The following is an 18,800-nucleotide window of genomic DNA, read 5'->3' as shown; positions in this document are numbered from 1 at the left end:
TGTTCTGCTCCCTACTCTGTCTCTGGTGAATCCTCTTACTCCCCCACACCTCTGGCCTGTGCCCCAGTTCTTGTATACAGTTCTTGTATACAAATGAATAAATCTTTAAAACAAAGCAAAACACACACATGTAATCTTTGTATGTTAAGGCCAACTGACCAGTGACCTTGAATCTTCAAAATCCCTTCACAGTGGTACTTATGTTAGTATTTGATTAGGATGTGAATCTCACGAGGCCACTTTTTAGAATTCCACTCACCACAGTCACCTTCTGTAGATTTTCAATGGTAATTCTGACCAGATTTGATTTTTGTATTTCACACTAAATTTATAATCCCATTGGCAAGTAAAATGTGATCTCATTGTAGTAGAGTATCTTCACTGCTTTAGAGTTTGAATTATTTTCTGTTGCTAAGAATCACTGTCAAAATGTGGTAATCTAGTAGTTAATAGGTAGGGGATGTTGGTGGAGTGGAAGAATGTAAACCTATAGCTACTAACACTAATTTTTAACACTTTAGTTAAGATTAAGCAAACGACATGGACATGAATTGTGGGAAAGGAGAATGGAGAGTTGTCTGAGGAGGTTGGAGGCAGGATTTCGTGGCTAGCAATGGACAACTTAATTTATCTCCTTCAAAGTTATCTGTCATGTCGGCATTTGAACCATAGGTTGCAAATCCATGTCTTAGTATATTTTGAAGTCTAGTAAGGTCAACAATACAGTATGATTTGTTAAAGAAAAATCTTTCAGATCCCTATAAAGTGACATCAGTCTATGTTAATGGAAGCATTATATTCTAAACCAGAAAAAAATTATTTCCAGCAGCTTGGCACTAGTTTTGCCTGAACATATTTCAAGTGCTTTTAGTTTAGGATACCACATGTTGAAAAATAGACAAATTAGAGAAAATTTGGAGAGAAGCAACCAACATGATAAAATATCTAGTTAAAGGTCCATGGCGTGACTCAGGGGATTGATAATGGATGTAAATCCTCTTTCTCGTCAGCACTTCATTTTTAGCAGTGTCTATCTAAACAGCTGTCATCACTGCTTTGATTCAGAGACCAGCTTGGGAGGAGCTGTCAGGATATGATTCAGAATGTTTTAGTTCATATTCCAAATAGCATCACTATCAGAGTCTTTTTCACCTTTCCCATGAAGAAGTAGAGGGTTTCAACATAGAGGCTAATTTAGGTATTCATGTTGATCTAAGCCAATTAGTTCCAAGTTTGACTGGGACTATGCTAATTATCCTGGTACTAAATTTTGCTATATTTGAATTAGGAGTGCAAAATTCTTTTCTCAGGCTTAAATAAATGTCCACAGTAGTTGAGCTATTTCTAAGAATTTTGAAATCTGTTTCAAGTTTATGTTAAAAATATTAGAATGCCAATTCATTTAATCACAATGGGAAATAAAACTATAAACTACAATGCTCCTTTTAACGAGAGCTGTGTATTCTTCACCTATAAGTTGACCTTCAGTGGAAGATATAGCATATTTAGGGGGTTGTTCTGGTGTCAACGGAGTGTTCTTACATGATTCCAAAGTAGCTGGATATGTCCAGCTGCAGTTTTTAATCAAGTCTATATTACTGGCTAGTTCACCCGCATTACTTGGTGGTATGAGGCCTAGGATGCATCAGGCCTCTCATCCTGAATTCATCCTGAATCTGTTACTAATGCACTGCGTGATGCTTACTAAATAGAGTAAGAAACTGGTAACAAATGTTCTCTAAGACCTTACTAGCTATAATTTTTTTTGATTATATATATTGATTATATATATATATATCCTTTCTAGGCAACTAAGTAGATAGATTGTAAAGTATCTTGGTTCTGTTTTCTGAAGAGCAAGACTATTTACAAATATCAGTCAATTCAATAAGCATTTGTTATGTGCTTTCAGTGTGCAAATTATAGTGTTAGGCATGAAAGTAGATATGGTCTCTTCTCACAGGGAATTTAAGTGACTAAAATGAATATTGTCATGAGATTAAATAAATATTAATGAATATAAGTGATAGCATGAAGATATTATAATGGGAATAATGAATATGATGACAATATAAGACAAAATTAAATAAAGGCAACAATAGAACTATTGACACTTATGGGTTAGAATATGGAGTAGGGAAAATTGAATTTTTAAAAAATTTTATGTTTTCAAAAATTTTATATTTTTAGTGCATTTTTTGACTTCCAATTTTAGGGTTGTATTTTTGCTCTTTCATATGCCTACATGATCCATTCATGTTCCACTGAGCCACTGTGCCAATATTCTGTCAGCCTACTTCCCAAAGGTCTCCTTCTCCCCCCTGCCCCCTTTGATAATTGTTAAATTCTTTCACTAAGACCAAGATTTATTCCTGTTGTATTTTGTCTGTGTATGTTTTTGTTATTTAGAGTCCACAGATGAGTGAAACTATCTGATATCTATAACTTTCTGACTTACTTTACTTAATTTAATCATTTCAGTGTCCACCCATTTTATCCCACAAGTCATTATTTAATTTTTAAACAGCTGTGTAGTATTACATTAAGTATATGTTCCACAATTACTTTTTTCATTCATCCTTTGGGGGCACATAGGTTGGCCCCATGTGTTGGCCATTGTAGACAGTGTTGCTATGAACATAGGCATATGCAAATCATTTCATATTAGAGCTTTCATATTTTTTAGGGTAAATGACTAATGGAGGTATTCCTGGATCATACAGAATTTCCATTTTTATTTTCTTAAGAAATTTCCATACCATTTTCCATAGAGGGTGCAGCAACTTATATTCCCACTGTCTATGATAGTTCCTTTTTTACCACATCCTTGACAACATCGGTCATTTCTCTCTGTGTGTGTATGTGTATTTTGATATGGGTCACTCTCAAAGGGGTGAGGTGATATCTCATTGTGGTTTTGATTTGCATTTCCCTTATAGTAAGTGATGTTGAACAATTTTTCATATGTCCATAAGCCATCTGAATAAGATATTAGAAAAGTGTCTATTTAGGGCTTTTAAAAATTGGATTGACTGTATTTTTGTTGTGGGATTATATTAGTACTTCATAAATTTTGGAAATTAACCCCTTGTCATATATATGATGTGTAAATATTTTTTCACATTCTGCAGGTTGCTTTTTTTGGTTTTTGTGATGATTTCTTTTGAGGTACAAAAGCATTTTAGTCCCGTCTGTTTGACTTTGGTTTGGTTTCCCTGCCATTGAAGTTGAGTCACCAAATATATATTTTTTTTGTAATAGATGTCCTGTAATATATCATCTATGTTTTCTTTCAATTATTTTAGAGTTTTGATTCTTATATTCAGATAGTTAATCCATTTTGAATTAACTTTTTTTTTAAGATTTAATTTTATTTATACAAGTACTGGGGTACAGTCAGAGGCGTGGGAGGGTGAGAGAATTCACCAGAGACAGAGCGGGGAGCAGACAGTCAGACGGCTGGAAGACACTGCTGAGAGGAGCAGCAGGCGAGACAGGAGAGGTCTGCCCTGCCATGTGGGTTTCTCCCTGGCCGGCCAGGAATCAAACCCATGCTGCAGAGGCTGCAGACAGCTTCACAGTGTGGTGCTCAACCCACTGCACCACCGGGGAGGCCCTTGAATTAACTTTTGTGTGTGGAGTTAAGTATGCATATATTTATTTTTATTTTAATTATTATTATTATTTTTTTGCTTGTGGCTATCCATGTTTTCCCAAACCATTTGTTAAAGAGGCTTTCTTTCTTCCATTTTATGGCCTTGGATCCCTTTTCAAAGATTAACTGTCCTTAGTTTTGTGGGTTTATCTCTGGGCTTTTTATTCTATTCCACTTGTCTGAGTTTCTGTTTTTGTTCCAATACCACACTGTTTTGATTATGTTTGAAGTCAGGAAGTGTGATACCTCCATTTTTCTTCTTTTCTCTTAGGATTGATTTAGCTATTTCGTACTGTTTTGGTGGGAAAATTAATTTTATGTGGGGAAATTAGAGAAGTATTTATAGAGTATAAGATTTGAACTGAACTTGAGTATAGTCAGTAAATATTTAGGACTGCTAATCTAGGGTCAGAGTTGGACTTGTTCTAATGGTGATATGAAATTCAGCTTGCCTGGTAGGAGGGGAGGAGAAAGGAAGAAGCTAATGACATTTCAGCTTCAGAGTCTCTTTGTTGCATGGACTACTTCTGTTACAGTTTACTAGGGTTGCCTAACAAAATACCACCAGTTTGGTGTCTTCAACAGCAGAAATTTATTTCCTTACAGTTCAGAAGGTAGGAAATTCTAGATCAAGTTTCTGACAGGACAGTTTTGTCCTATAGTTCTTCTCATTGGATTGTAGGTTCATCTTCTCACTCTGTCCTCACATCACCTTACCTTTGTGTATGTGCATCGTGTCTTTCTTCTTATAAGGTCAACGATTATATTGGATCATACAATCTCATTTAATCATAATTACCCCCTTAAAGGCCCTCTCTCTAAATACATTCATATTAGTGCTTAGGGTTTCCCATATGAATTTTAGGGGAAGGGGTTATACAAGAGAGTTTATAAAAACTTCTAAGTTTTTGAGATCGGTTCTGGCCTGAATTTACATGAATTTTTTTTGTGTGTGTGAAAAGTGTTTTTTTTTCCTTTAAATGCCTCCCAAATCAGATAGTGTTCAGGTCTCATAAAAACTGGGCCCATCTTCTGCAGGAAACAAGATATTCATTAGTCTGATTATTTAGTAAGAGAGGTAATCCTAAATGTATGAGGAATATAAAAATAAAATTTATTAATTAAAAAAATAAAATAAAATAAAGCAACTGTAAAAAAAAAATAAATTTTCAATACTAAAAAAAAAAAAAAAAAAAAAGAGGTAATCCTGAGTAGGTATGCTCTACTGGGGAGGTGGGAATGTGAGATATTATCTGACTTGAAGGACCTACAGACTTAAATGAATACCATGTTCTTTATTATTTTTAATTCAAAAAACTTTAATGCAGTTCAAGTGGGATACCTGTTTCATTTCAGTTCTTTTCTACCAAACCTGGGGTTGGGAACACTTCAGTTTCTCTCCCTTCTCCTTGTCTGTGTATACCAAGGTATAAGTATCTGCTGCTTCAGAATTTAAACTTTACGTTTTCTTCATTTTCTTTTCTTTTTTTAAAAAATATTTATTTATTTATTTATTTATACAAGCACTGGGTACAGTCAGAAGGGCAGGAGGGTGAGAGAATTCGCCAGAGCCAGAGTGGGGAGCAGAACAGGCAGACTGACAAAGTATACTACTGAGGGGAGTAGCAGGCATGGCAGGAGAGGTCTGTGCACCATGCCGGGGATCGAACTGGAGCTGCAGAGGCTGCGGCAGCTTCACAGCCCAGCGCTCAACCGCTGCGCCACTGGGGAGGTCCTATCTTGATTTTCTTGATCTTAACAGATTTGGCATCCTTTTATGTATCTGTGAGCCAGGCCTTGATTTCCTCAATTTTTATGGGTAACGTTAAGAGGCATTTCAGGATAGCAACTGGCAAGCATGATCTCAAATTCTGATGGAGCTATGAATGTTTTTAGGCTGGGGGAGGAATTAGATGAAAAGGCAGACAGGAATTAAATGTAAAGTTCTATAGCAACCATCCTACACTACTAGTATCAAAAGGAACCAACACTAATGGGGATCCAAAAGAATACAACACATGCAGCACTGAGAACATTTAAAGTAGAGAAATATGTTGTAAAATTTGGAAGAAAATGTGGCCAGAGTTGGTGGAGATGAAGTGGGACAACCACTTTTGATTCTTTAAAAAAAAAAAAAAATTATGGCCCAACATAAATATAGGACAGATTTAAGAATATTTCTTGATCTCAGAGTCAGGAGACTGTAGTTAATGTTAACAAAGAATGACCTTTGGGGAGCAGGGGTATTTATTCTACTCTCTCTTCATTTAAGGTCCCCTACTCCTCCTGTGTCATTGCTTCTCATCAGAATCATTTGGGGTTGCTTGTGAAAAAATGAAAATCTATGCCTAATCTCATATAAATTAATCAGAATTTTTGGTGGATGGGGCCCAGAAACCTTCATTTTGAAAGTTCAGGTTTGTTTTTTATACTCTTTAGAGATTAGTTCTGAACAATTGCCCCATCCCCACAACACAGTAGAGTACTACTGTTAATTTTAGTATTGCTACCATTCATCTCTATTAATCACAATACAAAGTAACATTTTTGGAGCAGTTATTATGAGTTAATGTACTGTTCTAAGCAACTTACCTAATATTCTGGGTAAAACTTATGGGAGTGATAATATTACTCCCTTATTGCTGATAAGAAACCAATGTTCAGAAAGTTAAATTTCTCAAGGCCAAATAGGTAGTATTACTTTAAAAAGTGATGGGGGAAAAGGAAGAAGAAAATTTGATCAACATATTAATTTGAAATATTTTTGTTGTATAAGAGCTACATTACAGTTATATATGTCCTTAATTATGTCAATAGTATAATAAACTAACTCTTAAGACCCTTGTCTGCTTGGGCGATCTTGAGCTATACTATTAAACTAATATTCTCATGAAGTGGAATGCAGGAAATTCCAGGCACTTGTGGCAGAAGAAAATATTTCATGCACTAACATCCTTCTATGACACTTAAGAGGCTATGGACTTTTTTGGTTGACTAATATGTTTTTTTGGTTTGATAAATTTGGGCAGCTATATTATATAGCTTTGGAAAATATGAACAAATAGTTATTGTGTGATTATCCATTATGGCAGGCTATGGATTAATAAATATTATATATTTTGGTAAAGCAAAATTAAAATAATTCATAGTCAATACATGGATTTGGAACATTGTAATATCCCATCTTTAGTCCTCTATGTTTCACTTAAAAGGAAATCATGTCCATTCAATGGAACAAACAAAATAAGTTTTCTTGAGGCAACTCTTGAAATTACCATGCCAGTTTATTATAATAGGGGAAGAGAATAAAGCAAGCAGAGCATTCCTTCAATAAATTTGCTTTCCAAATATTCAAAAAGAAATAAAATACCCATGTTTATTTTTTAGACTTACTGGATATCAATCACGAAATGGCAAAGAAAAGAATTGATGTACTTCATTTAAACAAATGAAGTTCTCCATATATTAAAAGGTCAATTATTTCATAGCTGTTTCATTCTGCAGATTATTAAATGCTTCTTTTGATATTTATTTAAATATAGATTTCTGTTTCTGAATGTTTTTATAGGTTAAAATATTTTGAAATATACTGTATAGTAAAAACAAATAGGAGTCACCTATCACACTTCTATTTATATTTGGATTTTATAAAAGAAGAAGCTGAAGACATCTTTCATCTATACATTTTTTCAACCCTAGTGCTAAAAATTATTGTCTAGCTATTTGGTATCTATGTGTATCCTTCCTCTATTCTAGGTTTATACTTCATATGTATATATTAATTTGATACCCTAACTTAGAATATAGCTTGTTACTATTAAAGCTAGAACTTTAGCTTGTTACTATTAAAGCATTCCTCTAGTATTTAAATTTTTCCTTCTTTTTCCTACTGTAAATAATTTTCATACCTTGCAAGGTATGCACATTTTGAATTTTGATTGATGTTGCCAACCAAATTACTTTCCACAAAATTTGTATAATTCCCCCAAATATTTGTACTTACATATTTGCATTTGTATATTTTCCCTGCCTTTGCTGGCCTTGGCTGTTAGCAATCTTTAATCACTGGCACTCTGCTGTAATAGGCAAATTTTTTTGTTATACTCTGTAATAAAGAACTGGGTGATTTTAAACACTTTCATGTATTTAAAATTTTTCTAGTATATTTCTGAAAGGTACATATAACAGAGTTAAGAAAAAAATATTAATTGGAACTAAGCATCACTTAAAATAACTACTGTTGATGTGTTTAACTTCAGATTCCAAGTACTTTTTTATTTTTTTAAGGATGGGTAATTAATTCAAAATGTTTCAATGTTGACTTCAACTTTTGCCACTTCTGTAAGGACATTAGTGAGGAATAAGTAATTCACTAATACTTTATTTTTGGTAATAATCTTCATCTTTATTGTACCATATTAAAATATATTTTAAAATTTGAAATTTATATATAAAACTAAGATTAAGATCTTGGACAGTTTCTGACAGGGCTAATTCATTTGAGCTTTTTCTTTGCATTCACATAAATTTAAACTTTTTTTTCTTTAAAATAAGTTATCGGATCTTGGTGGACAAGAAACTGAAATGAGATGCTCCTTACTCAATCAAACTAGCAAATACCTCTGTAGGCTTAGTCATAAAACCCAGCACGGAAATAATACTTGTCTCACAATCAGGTCAGAAATGATAACTGAAACCATGGAATCCTTAAGATAAGCTACCTGTGTAATCAGGGGAAATAGCTGAAAGCCTAATAGAAAGCTTTGTGTTGGAGGACAGTGATTGAAGTTCAAAAGGCTTAGCAGAGGTCAAGTTGGCAATGTCAGGTATTTCCCCAAGTTTACTTCATTCAATTAAGTTGAAACAATCTGCTCCTGTGAAAGAGTTAGTGGTTCTCCTTATAGGGAGGTGGGGGGTGTGGGGGGGCAGGCAATGGATGCTTAGTTTCCTCTGTACCAGAAGTCAAATCTGGAATAGTTTTTAAAAAGAGATTGGATTGATTTTCATGAACTTTCTTTGGGGAATGTAGCTACAACACCATGATTGTAAATCTTGTGAATTTATCAGAGACAGTTAAAAGGGATGAAAGCTTAAAAATTATTTTTTTCAGTATGTATTAGCCAACTATCAGCACTAAATTCTTTTTCAAAACTTTTGTTGTTTCTAAATGGGATGATCATGCCTCATTAATTGAGCTGGTTTTCTTCCTGTTTAGTCTAAACTTCTGTTGATTGCCTTGACCCCTGCCCAGCTTAGGGACAAAATGCCCTGGATTGAGGGCTTTCTTAGGAGTTTCTGAATTCTCAGCTCAAAACTGCTTGATCAAGGCAGATTTTATGTTAGAAAAATGCCAAAAGTTGCTTCTTTAAAAAGTAAATTTCACATCCTTAGGATTTTGTTTTTTTCTTGGTATGTCAGTTCTATTCCTTTATGAAGTATACTGTCTCATTTCTTAGAAGGAGTAATGATTTCACAAACATCAGTGAAGTTTGTGGAGGAATAGAAATGGGACATACCCGGACTGCAGCAAATTATCAGATTACAGAGATAAATTGATACATGAGAGTTTCCGGAATACTAGGTAATTATGGCACATACCTCCAGGAAATTCACACACACACACACACACACCCCACATTGACCTCTCTTATGTGTGTATGTGATTATATAAATTTTAATTATGAGACTTAGGAGATAAATCCTATTTCTCAAGATGGATAGTACCATACATCATTATCAGTATGTTCATTGCAATTTAAGAACTATTTTTTAAAAAGCCCATAATCTCAATAACTATTCATTAGTCAGATACTGAGCGAAAAAAGGTGGACAAAATTATTTCATGTAGTTGGTTAGTTTTTAGATTCACTAAGTCCTATTCAAGGCCTTCCAAATCAGAGTCCAAAATTGGGATCCAGCATTCTGCAATCTAACAAGGTGTTAGATGATTTTGATAGTCAAGTTTGTGAAACTGAAAAAAAAATCAGCTAGAAAATAAGTCATTTCATTCTAATCAGTTTGAGTTTGAGAAATTACGCAATTTACTAAAGAACCATTAACACATGATTTTTGATAATCAAACTACCACAATGGTAGTTTGCCCATTGGAGCTTTCCAAAAGTCTCCTGAGTTAGGCATTATGAGTTCCATTTTGTAGGTAAAGAAACTGATACTGTTAAAATAATTAATAACATAAAATTAGTAACTAGGAAAACCAGGATTCAGTTCCAAGTCTTCTGGCCATGTGTGTAGAAAGCACTAACGAGCTAGAGATCTTCCAGTAGGATCTTTAGTTTAGATCTCGCATTTTGTCTTTTTGTCATCCTAAAATAACTTTTTAGGTTAACATTATTTCTGTTTAGAACCCATTTACTATATACCCAACTTTGTGTTGAATGATAGGTTAGGCCTCAGAGGGATGAAGTTTTACCCTCCAGAAGTTTTCTTGGGTAGAGTATATTTACATCGGACAAAAGTAGAAAGCAACAGGTTAAAGTGACAAAATGTACACTGTAGACTTTCAGCACTGTAGAAGTTCAGGGGAAATTATTTTGGGATAACTATCTTAGTGAAAATTCCAAGTGAGGCAAAAATTGATTTGGGTCCTAAAGAGTGGTGGTTTTTGGAAAGTTTAGGAGATGACATGCAAGGTATGGAAACAATATGTGCAAAGAAGTGAGTGTATATGGTTTTTGCATGCTTGTGTGTGTATGTGTGTTTGTGCATTGGTGCTCAAGATGGGCCCATTTGGGGTGCAGAAAGAGAGAAGAAACAAGGTGTAGAAGATGGGGTCCATTCTTCAAGGTGGCCAGACTCCATAATATACTGAGGTTGTCAAGTTACAACGTGGCCTTTGGAGTTTCCATGTGCTGCTCATTATTCTCTCATTATGTGCTCCCAGCCCCCAGAAAATACTTTAACCTAATGCTCCCAAAGCCTCTGTCATTGTCCAGAATCAAATTAAGCCCTGTGAATATGACCATCATGCTGAGACACACATGGGATTTGGGATGTCGAAAGACACAAAAGCTTCAGTACAATAGACAGAGAATCAGCAGGTTCCTGAAATATGACTAATTTTTCTCTGGCTGTTTAGTAACAGGTGGTATTTATCTAAGCAGACTGCCCTGGGCAGCTGGTTGATGGGTTCTTCCAGCTGGACATCTTCTCCCCATTTAGTTCAACCACACCTGCTTCAGATAGCAAACAAGAGCCTTTCTCATCTCCAGTATCTATATGTGGGGGGCTGGGGGTATAGATGAACCACTCAGCTTCCAGCTGTAGTGTTTCATGATGTCTGAGGATCCCATCTGGCCTTCTATCAGGAAAAAAAAAGGTTTTAGGTTTAGAGGTGGGCCTTTTTTTTTTTTTCCTCCTTCAGGGAGTGGTTTTGTACCATTGGGTTACTTTCTTTTAAAAAAGAGATTTCATCATCGGCTGCTCTCATGTGAATAGATTTATCTCTCATTAAAACTTCCTTTCCTTGAAGCATGCATTGACATGAGGGTGCCTGTCCCTTCAAGCTTTTATTGTACTGCATTAAGGAATAGTAGAATAGTCTCATGAAAGATTAATCACTTCCTGTAAGCATCTTGTACCTGCAGACAGGCAATTACTGAAATATGTCTGGAAAAAAAAAAAAAAAAACAAGAAAGGATGTTAAAATGTATCGGCCAGGTATTTTTTTGGCAATGTGACTACAAAACTTGTTTGGGTGCCAGCAATTTTTAGAGCCAAAAAGGACTTCTGTGCTGAGTTAATGGATCATAGTTTGTTTTGTACATGGATAGCAATGTTTTCTTTGTAATGATAGCCAAAACTTTGACACAGCACAGTATTTCTCTTGAGGTTGAACAAGTATATGCATTCTTATTTCCCTTTCTAAACTTAATGAAAAATCAACCATTTGGACTAAATTTAGTCCTGGTAATTAAGAGAACTCTATATTCCTACTGCTGAGTCTCCAGATAGTAGGTTTTCAATATATATTTGAGAAATAACAATTTCTATTTTATAGTTGTTGAGGGGTTTACCACAGAAGAGTAAGATTTGAGGGGATGTCATAGTCTCAGTCCTGAAAATCCGCTAACCAAGAGAGTGCTGGGTTCACTGCCACCTTAACCTCAAAACTTTTTTTTAATTGAAACACACATTTATCGGTAAATTAGGTCAAATAGTTCAAACACTGTTTGAAATTTACATTCAGTAAGTTTCGTGAGGTCCAAACTCACTTTGTTTTAGATGATATAGATTCCCCTCAATATTTAAGAAACAGAACCTGGTTGATGGATATTAGTCAACCGGAAACCTTTGACACAATGGCAGGTTTCGAACTTGCTAGTTTTTTATACCATATTAAAACAAGTGTTAGGGAGAGGGAGTTTCTCTAGAATATTTTCACCAATATACATATCTTAAATACCACCAATTTCAATAGAGTTCATATTTACTATCCATTGTGCTAATTAACAAGTTATTTTATCTGGACTTTAGGGTCAAATGAGGTTTTTCTCTCAAGGTTTATTCATTTGTCAGTCATTTATGTGACCATAATTTTAGGAATACACCTCCCATCTCCATATGTACATATGCTTCACTCAACCTCCATCAAAAACTCCAGGGCTCTTTCCCTATCCTGATCACTCTCCTATTCCCTCTGGGAACCAGTATACTTGTATCTAAGAATTATTTTTAGTGTGCTTTGCCACTTTGTTTTCTTTGATTATTTATATTACACAAATGAGTGCAACCATCTGGCAAATGTCTTTCATTTTCTGACCTATTTCACTTAGCACAACCACCTCAAGATCTATCCATTTTGTCCCCAAATAGCTGAGTAATATTCCATTGAGTATATTGTACAATTTCTTTATCTAACTGTCTGTAGTTGGGCAGTTAGGTTGGTTCTATAGGTTGTCAATTGTGAATAATGCTGTGATGACTGTAGGAATCTATAAATCTTTTCTTATTAGTGTTTTCATATTCTTAGGGTAACTTCTTAGGAGTGTATTTTTTTTAAAGATTTATTTATTTATGCATACAAGAATTGGGGTACAGGCCAGAGGTGTGGGGTGTGTGTGAGAGGATTCAGCAGAGACAGAATGGGGACCAGAACAGGCAGATTGACTGAAAGACACTGCTTAGGGGAGCAGTGGGCGCAACAGGAGAGGTCTGCTGTGCCATGTGGGTAGCTCCCTGGCCGGGGATCGAACTCATGCTGCAGTGGCTACCGATAGCTTCACAGATTGCATCTTAACCCCTCACGCCACCAGGGAGGCCCAGGAGTGTATTGTTGAATCATATGGTATTTCCGTTTTTATTTTTTAAGCACTCTCTATATTGTTCTCCATAGAGGCTTCAGCAGATTACATTCCCACCAACAGTGGGTAAGTGTTCCTTTTCCACATCTTCACTAACACTTTTTCCCCAGTCTTTTAAATATAGACCATTTCACAGGGGTTGGGTGATCTTTCACACAGTTTTGATTTGCATTTCCCTTATAATAAGTGATGTTGAATGTTTTTGGTTTTTTTCACATGCCCATAGGCCATCTGAATGCTTTCTTTGGTGAAGAGTCTGCTTGGGCCTTTTGCACAGTTTTTGATTTTTTTGGTCTCATTGAATTGTATTAGTTCTTTATGTATTTTGAATTAACCCCTTGTAAGGTGTATTCATAACTTTCTATTTGCCAACTGTGTTCTAGCCTTTGTGCTTGAGGTTGGAGATTAAAAAAAAAGACATGTCTTTGCTTTTAAGAAGCTGAAAATTCCTAGTGAAGAAAATAGTCATACAACAATATCCACAACAAAAACATTTGTAGACATTTAAGTCTTTGGCTGTGGGACATCTGTGGTCCGGGATGTGGGACGGACATCTGTTTCTCTCCAGAACTGGTCCCAGGTCTTTCCATGTCCTTTGCCATTGATGAAGCATTGTGCTCTGCTTGTGACAACTCTCCACTAATGTGCCAACAAGCTGTTTGACTTCAAGCAGCTATAATTATATCCTTTGTGACTAGCAACCTGCCATAGTGGTAAAAAGGTGGATCAGACACACTTTAGGAATCAGACACACTTAGATATGACTTATCTCTTCCCCTTGCAAGCTATGCAATAGTGGGCAAGTTACTTAATTTCATAGGTTTATGAAATTTTGGTCTGTGGTCTCTCTTTGGTCTGTTTTTAGGAACTAAATTAGGTAGTATAAGTAAAATATCCACCACATTCTCATTTAATGCAAATTTTACTCGTCTCATGAGACTATACCTTTTTTGGAATGTTAGAAAATTTAAATACCAGTTTAATAATGAAGAAAATTACACCCTTTAAGAACTGTCCCATTCTTTCCCCATCCCAAGTTCTTGATAAGCCTTTTTTAAGTAAAGACATGTAGGGGCCTCCCCGGTGGTGCAGCGGTTGAGCACTGGGTTGCGCACTGCCCGCAGCCTCTGCAGCGCCGGTTCAATCCCCAGCCGCGGTTCAATCCCCAGCCGCGGTTCAATCCCCAGCCGCGGTTCAATCCCCAGCCACAGGAGGAGGGTCCGCATGCAGACCTCTCCTGCCCCCCCCCCCTGCTCCCCTCAGCAGTCTCCTGCCCCCCGCTGCTCCCCTCAGCAGTGTACCTCGCTCCCCTGCCCTGCTCCCCGCTCTGGATCTAAAAAAAAAAAAAGACATGTATACTTCACTCTGTATAAACTTTTATGAAATACAGTGAGAGACTTGTCTACATCGTGCTATAAGATGCTTTTCACAGCTGTGAAGATATTGTCTGCCCAGCCTCCCTTTGCTATCTACATCCTGAAAGACTCTTGTTCATGAATTGATTTTGCACAAAACAAGTCTACCACTTTTGGGTTTATAATTGTGAGGGTCAGAAACATTTTTACAGAGTCTCAGTTTGGTCATTTTTCTTAGCTGTGATAAATGGTTCCTCATCACTTCATGCTCCTCTTTGCTTGCAGGTGATATAAATTATATTAAGTATATTTTCTCCAGGAATGGGAAAATTCATGATTCCCAGAGTATATATTTCTTTCTCCCCTTGGCTTTTGGAGTTGCACTTGTGGAATTTCTTTAGACATTCAGGAATGTATAGAGTTGTATATATGAAGAACTAATCGGATTCCTTCTTAATGTCATCATTTTTGAAGAAGATATTGACCTTGTAGTAATAGATGATTTCATCCACGATGCCAATAGCTTTGTCTCTCTACAGGTGGGTCCTTTGAATTGACCTCTGTTGACAATAGTGCCATATTTTTGATGAGTTCATATCGGGGTTTACCAGAAAAGAATGTTACCTGGTGGTGCCTAGATTTCAACCTAGAGGATAATCGGGTTTGAGCCCAGAGCTTCCTGTCAATAGTATGCCTTTGTTTTGGTCTATATTTGCCCCAACACTTAGCATAGTTTCCTAAACAGTTGATGATTAACATATGTTTGTTAATTTGATTTTATGGGAGAGGAGAAATTATGTCTGTGTTATACTAGTCAATCATCATGCACATGTCTTCCTGGAATATATTTTCTCTTTGCCTTTCTTTCCCCCTTCCCACTTCTACCTTCCCTACTTGGTTTAAATCCTATTAGTCTCTCTGTCTTGGCTTAGATATCATCTTCTCCAAAAAAATTTCCCTACCTGAGTAGGTCTTCCCTCCTCTCTGTTTCTGTAGTTTCTTGAACTTAGAAGATAGAGGTGGTAGAAAAACTTTATTAGTATTAATTTTATTAAAATGATAGCTATGTAACATAGCATCAACAATTTTAAAGTATACCAATCAGTGGCACTTAGTACTTTCACAGTGTTGTACAATACCACCTCTATCTATTTCTAAAACATTTTTATAACCTCAAAGTAAAACTTCATACCCGTTATGCAGTTAGTCCTCATTCTGCTGTCTCTGATAGTTGCTAATCTACTTCCCGTTTCCTTGGTTTTACTTAATGTGAATATTTTTTATAAATTGGATAATATAACAAGTGACTGTTTATGTTTGGCGTCTTTCTTTTAGCATAATACTTTTAGGTTCCTATGAAGTTGTAGTGTCTATTAGTACTTAATTATTTCTTTGACTGATGAATATTCCACTGTAGGCATATAACCCATTTTTGTTATTCATTCACCATTGATGGACATTTCTGCCCTTTGCTTACTATGAATAGTGCAACGATGAGCATTTATGTGCATGAATTTATTAATGTGCTTGTTTGAATTCTTTTGGTTATCTCCTATTTACATAGGAGTAGAATTACTCAGTTGTATAGCAATTCTATGTCTAACTTCTAAGCAATCACTAGTTTTTACTTTCCAATTTCAAAATGTTGCTCAAGTCAAACCTAAAGATAACCCAGGATTTGGAGCTAACTTTATTTAGAACAAGTCCAAAACCAACAGGTCTTAAAATTTCAATTCAGGGAAAAAAGATACCAAAGGTGTATCTATTTTGTAAAGATAATTTTGCATGTGTGAAAAACAAAGAAAGCACAACAATCTATGAGACATTCCATAGAGGGTAAAGGAATAATCTTTTTTTTAAAAGAATTTTTATTTATTTATTTATGCATACAAGAGCTGGACTATAGGCCAGAGTTGCAGGGAGTGGGGGTGGGGTGAGTGAGAGGATTCACCAGAAACAGAGTGGGGAGCAGAACAGGTGGCTCTACTGAGATACACTGCTGAGGGGAGCAGAAGGTGAGGCAGGAGAGCCCTGCCGCGCCATGTGGGTTAGCTCTCTGGTGGGGCATTGAACTGGTGCTGCAGTGGCTGCTTATAGTGCTGAGACTTTCGTGCCACCAGAGAGGTCACAGGAATAATCAATCTTAACCCAGCTCCCCAGAATCCTCCTAAAGCCCCTGAGTTAACTCTGAGCAGTTGGGGTACCTGAGATTTTACTGTTTATCCAGAGATTTGGGGTTGCATTTTAAAGCACATCAATCTAAGGCTAGTAACTCTAGCAGCAAGAACTACCCAAGGTATAAAAAAATGCAGATTTTGACTCAGTGAACAGCTACCACACAGACGGCACCATGTTGTGGACTGAAGCAGGTGCAATTTGAGTAGGATTTAGATTGATTTTGTTGTATGTCAGTTCCTTCACTAGGGGAACTAATCATTTAAGTGGAATCATGATGTTTGACTCCAAAGAGATTAATAACTGTACCAGGAAATGTATGATTATGCTACTTGAGTGCTAAAGAGGGGGAGAGTCATAATAAGATGCAAGTACTTTCTGTGAGATTATCAGAGGAAAGCTTCAAAAGACAAAGGGATATTTAAATTATTTTTAAAAGATAACTTTGCATCTAGAAAGATGAGGGCTATCTAGAAAAATGAGGGCATCTCCAGGTAAGATGAGGTCTGAATTAGGCTAATGAGTTTGGTTATTGAAAGTCTTGTTCTAGGCTGACTTACCATTTGAACAAAATTGAAAACCAAATACAATCACTCCAGAACAAGTCAATGGACACAACCCATCTAAAGGGGGGGAATGAATTTCCTTGTGAAAGAAAAAAAAGTAGTGAAATCTGGGGTGGAAATTGGGGTTAATTCAAACATATGGACGAATACTGTCAAAGATTGACAGGTGAAAGAACTGAGTTTCTTTGGAAATTCTGTCTCAGATCTTAAAATTAGATGTGGAAGTGGCTTTGATAATGGTTTTAAAACTTCTAAATTCTTATACAAGTTGTGGGAGTAATTATAAAGACTCTCCATGCTGAAAGTTAAGTGTTCCATTTCTGTGGACTCAGGAGTTTGCACTCCCTTTGATAGGTTGTTGAACCACAAAACCAGCAGACACTTTGGTTTCATAATTTGGCTATTTTCACTTCATGATTATTAGGTGTTCACTTTGTTTTTCTTGGAGGGGAAAACTGGAGAAATAACATTATACATGTTGTGAAGTGGAAATTATGAATCTGTTGAGAAATGAGTGATGTTCTCTCTAACCTCCACCTACCTAAGGAACCATACTCCTTGTACTCTCAGACCAGGATTTCTGTCATTGAAAATGGTTTTATATTTTCCATTTGGGTAATGTGATTATTGAATAGTTGTATTTTCATCTGGGGCATCGCATAGTCTTCGTGTAAGTTAAGAAAATCTCTTAAGCAAGCTCATCAGAGTGGGAACAGTCTATTCCTAGTGTAACAGACACAGGATGCTTCCTTTTATCCTAGAAACACATCATCTTACAGCTAGTTAAAAGGTGGTCATAATTGATAACTGCATTTTATTTTTGTGGTTTTCCAGGAACATTTATTACTATGATCTATATGGATATTATTTGGATTCAGATTAGAGGTACACTTATATTATGTTTTACAGGAGACTTGACAATAATTTCTTATTGGTCTGCCTCTGTAAGATAAAAACAATCCACAGGGAAAGGAGGGAGCAATAGTGCAAGGGCAGGGTGGGTTGGGAAAATCCCATTAGGGGGAAATGGCTGGTCATTGTAAGTCACAGCTGCATTCCATAATTTTAAAAAGATCTTTCCCATTGCAATTTCAATTAGGAGTGCTTAATGGTGCCAACTTTGGGCACACATAGCCCTGAAGTTTAAACCAGGGCTCATCTCACCAACTATGTAACCTAGGATCACTTAGTCAATCTTTCTAAGCTTCAGTTTTCAGATCTGCAAAATGGGGACAAAAGTATTACTGACCTCTTAAGTTTTTCATAAAGATTAAAAGAAGTAATGTATATGGTGCATAGAGTATATTGCCTGGCGCATAATAAGATTTTAATAGATGGGAATTGTTATATTCCCATTTTAAATGTAAGGTTTCCTTGTACTAATCTTTTCTATACTTTGAGTAAACATCTGCATTATGTCTAAGTCTGGATAGATTTATACTTTAAAAATGGTTTATACTGCACATCAGAGAATTTATAATATAGGCTGGAAAATGTATGAAAATTATATTTTTATTAGCCAAATTAATACTTGAAGGAAGGAAAGGCTTCCCTTGAGCTGGGATAAAATTTGCAATCATTACTTACTGGTAGAGTTTAAAAACCTATTTAAATATTATTTGAATGGCTTTGACGTGTCCCATACTTGCCTGTCACCCATTTATCCATCCATCCATCCATCCATCCATCCATCCATCCATCCATCCATCCATCCATTTCTTTAAGTTCC

The sequence above is a fragment of the Talpa occidentalis genome, unplaced genomic scaffold (assembly GCF_014898055.3).
Source record: "Talpa occidentalis isolate TD23 unplaced genomic scaffold, MPIMG_talOcc4v2.1, whole genome shotgun sequence".
NCBI classification, from domain to species: domain Eukaryota; kingdom Metazoa; phylum Chordata; class Mammalia; order Eulipotyphla; family Talpidae; genus Talpa; species Talpa occidentalis.
The sequence above is the reverse complement of the archived record's forward strand: the minus strand, read 5'-3'. Positions refer to the sequence as shown.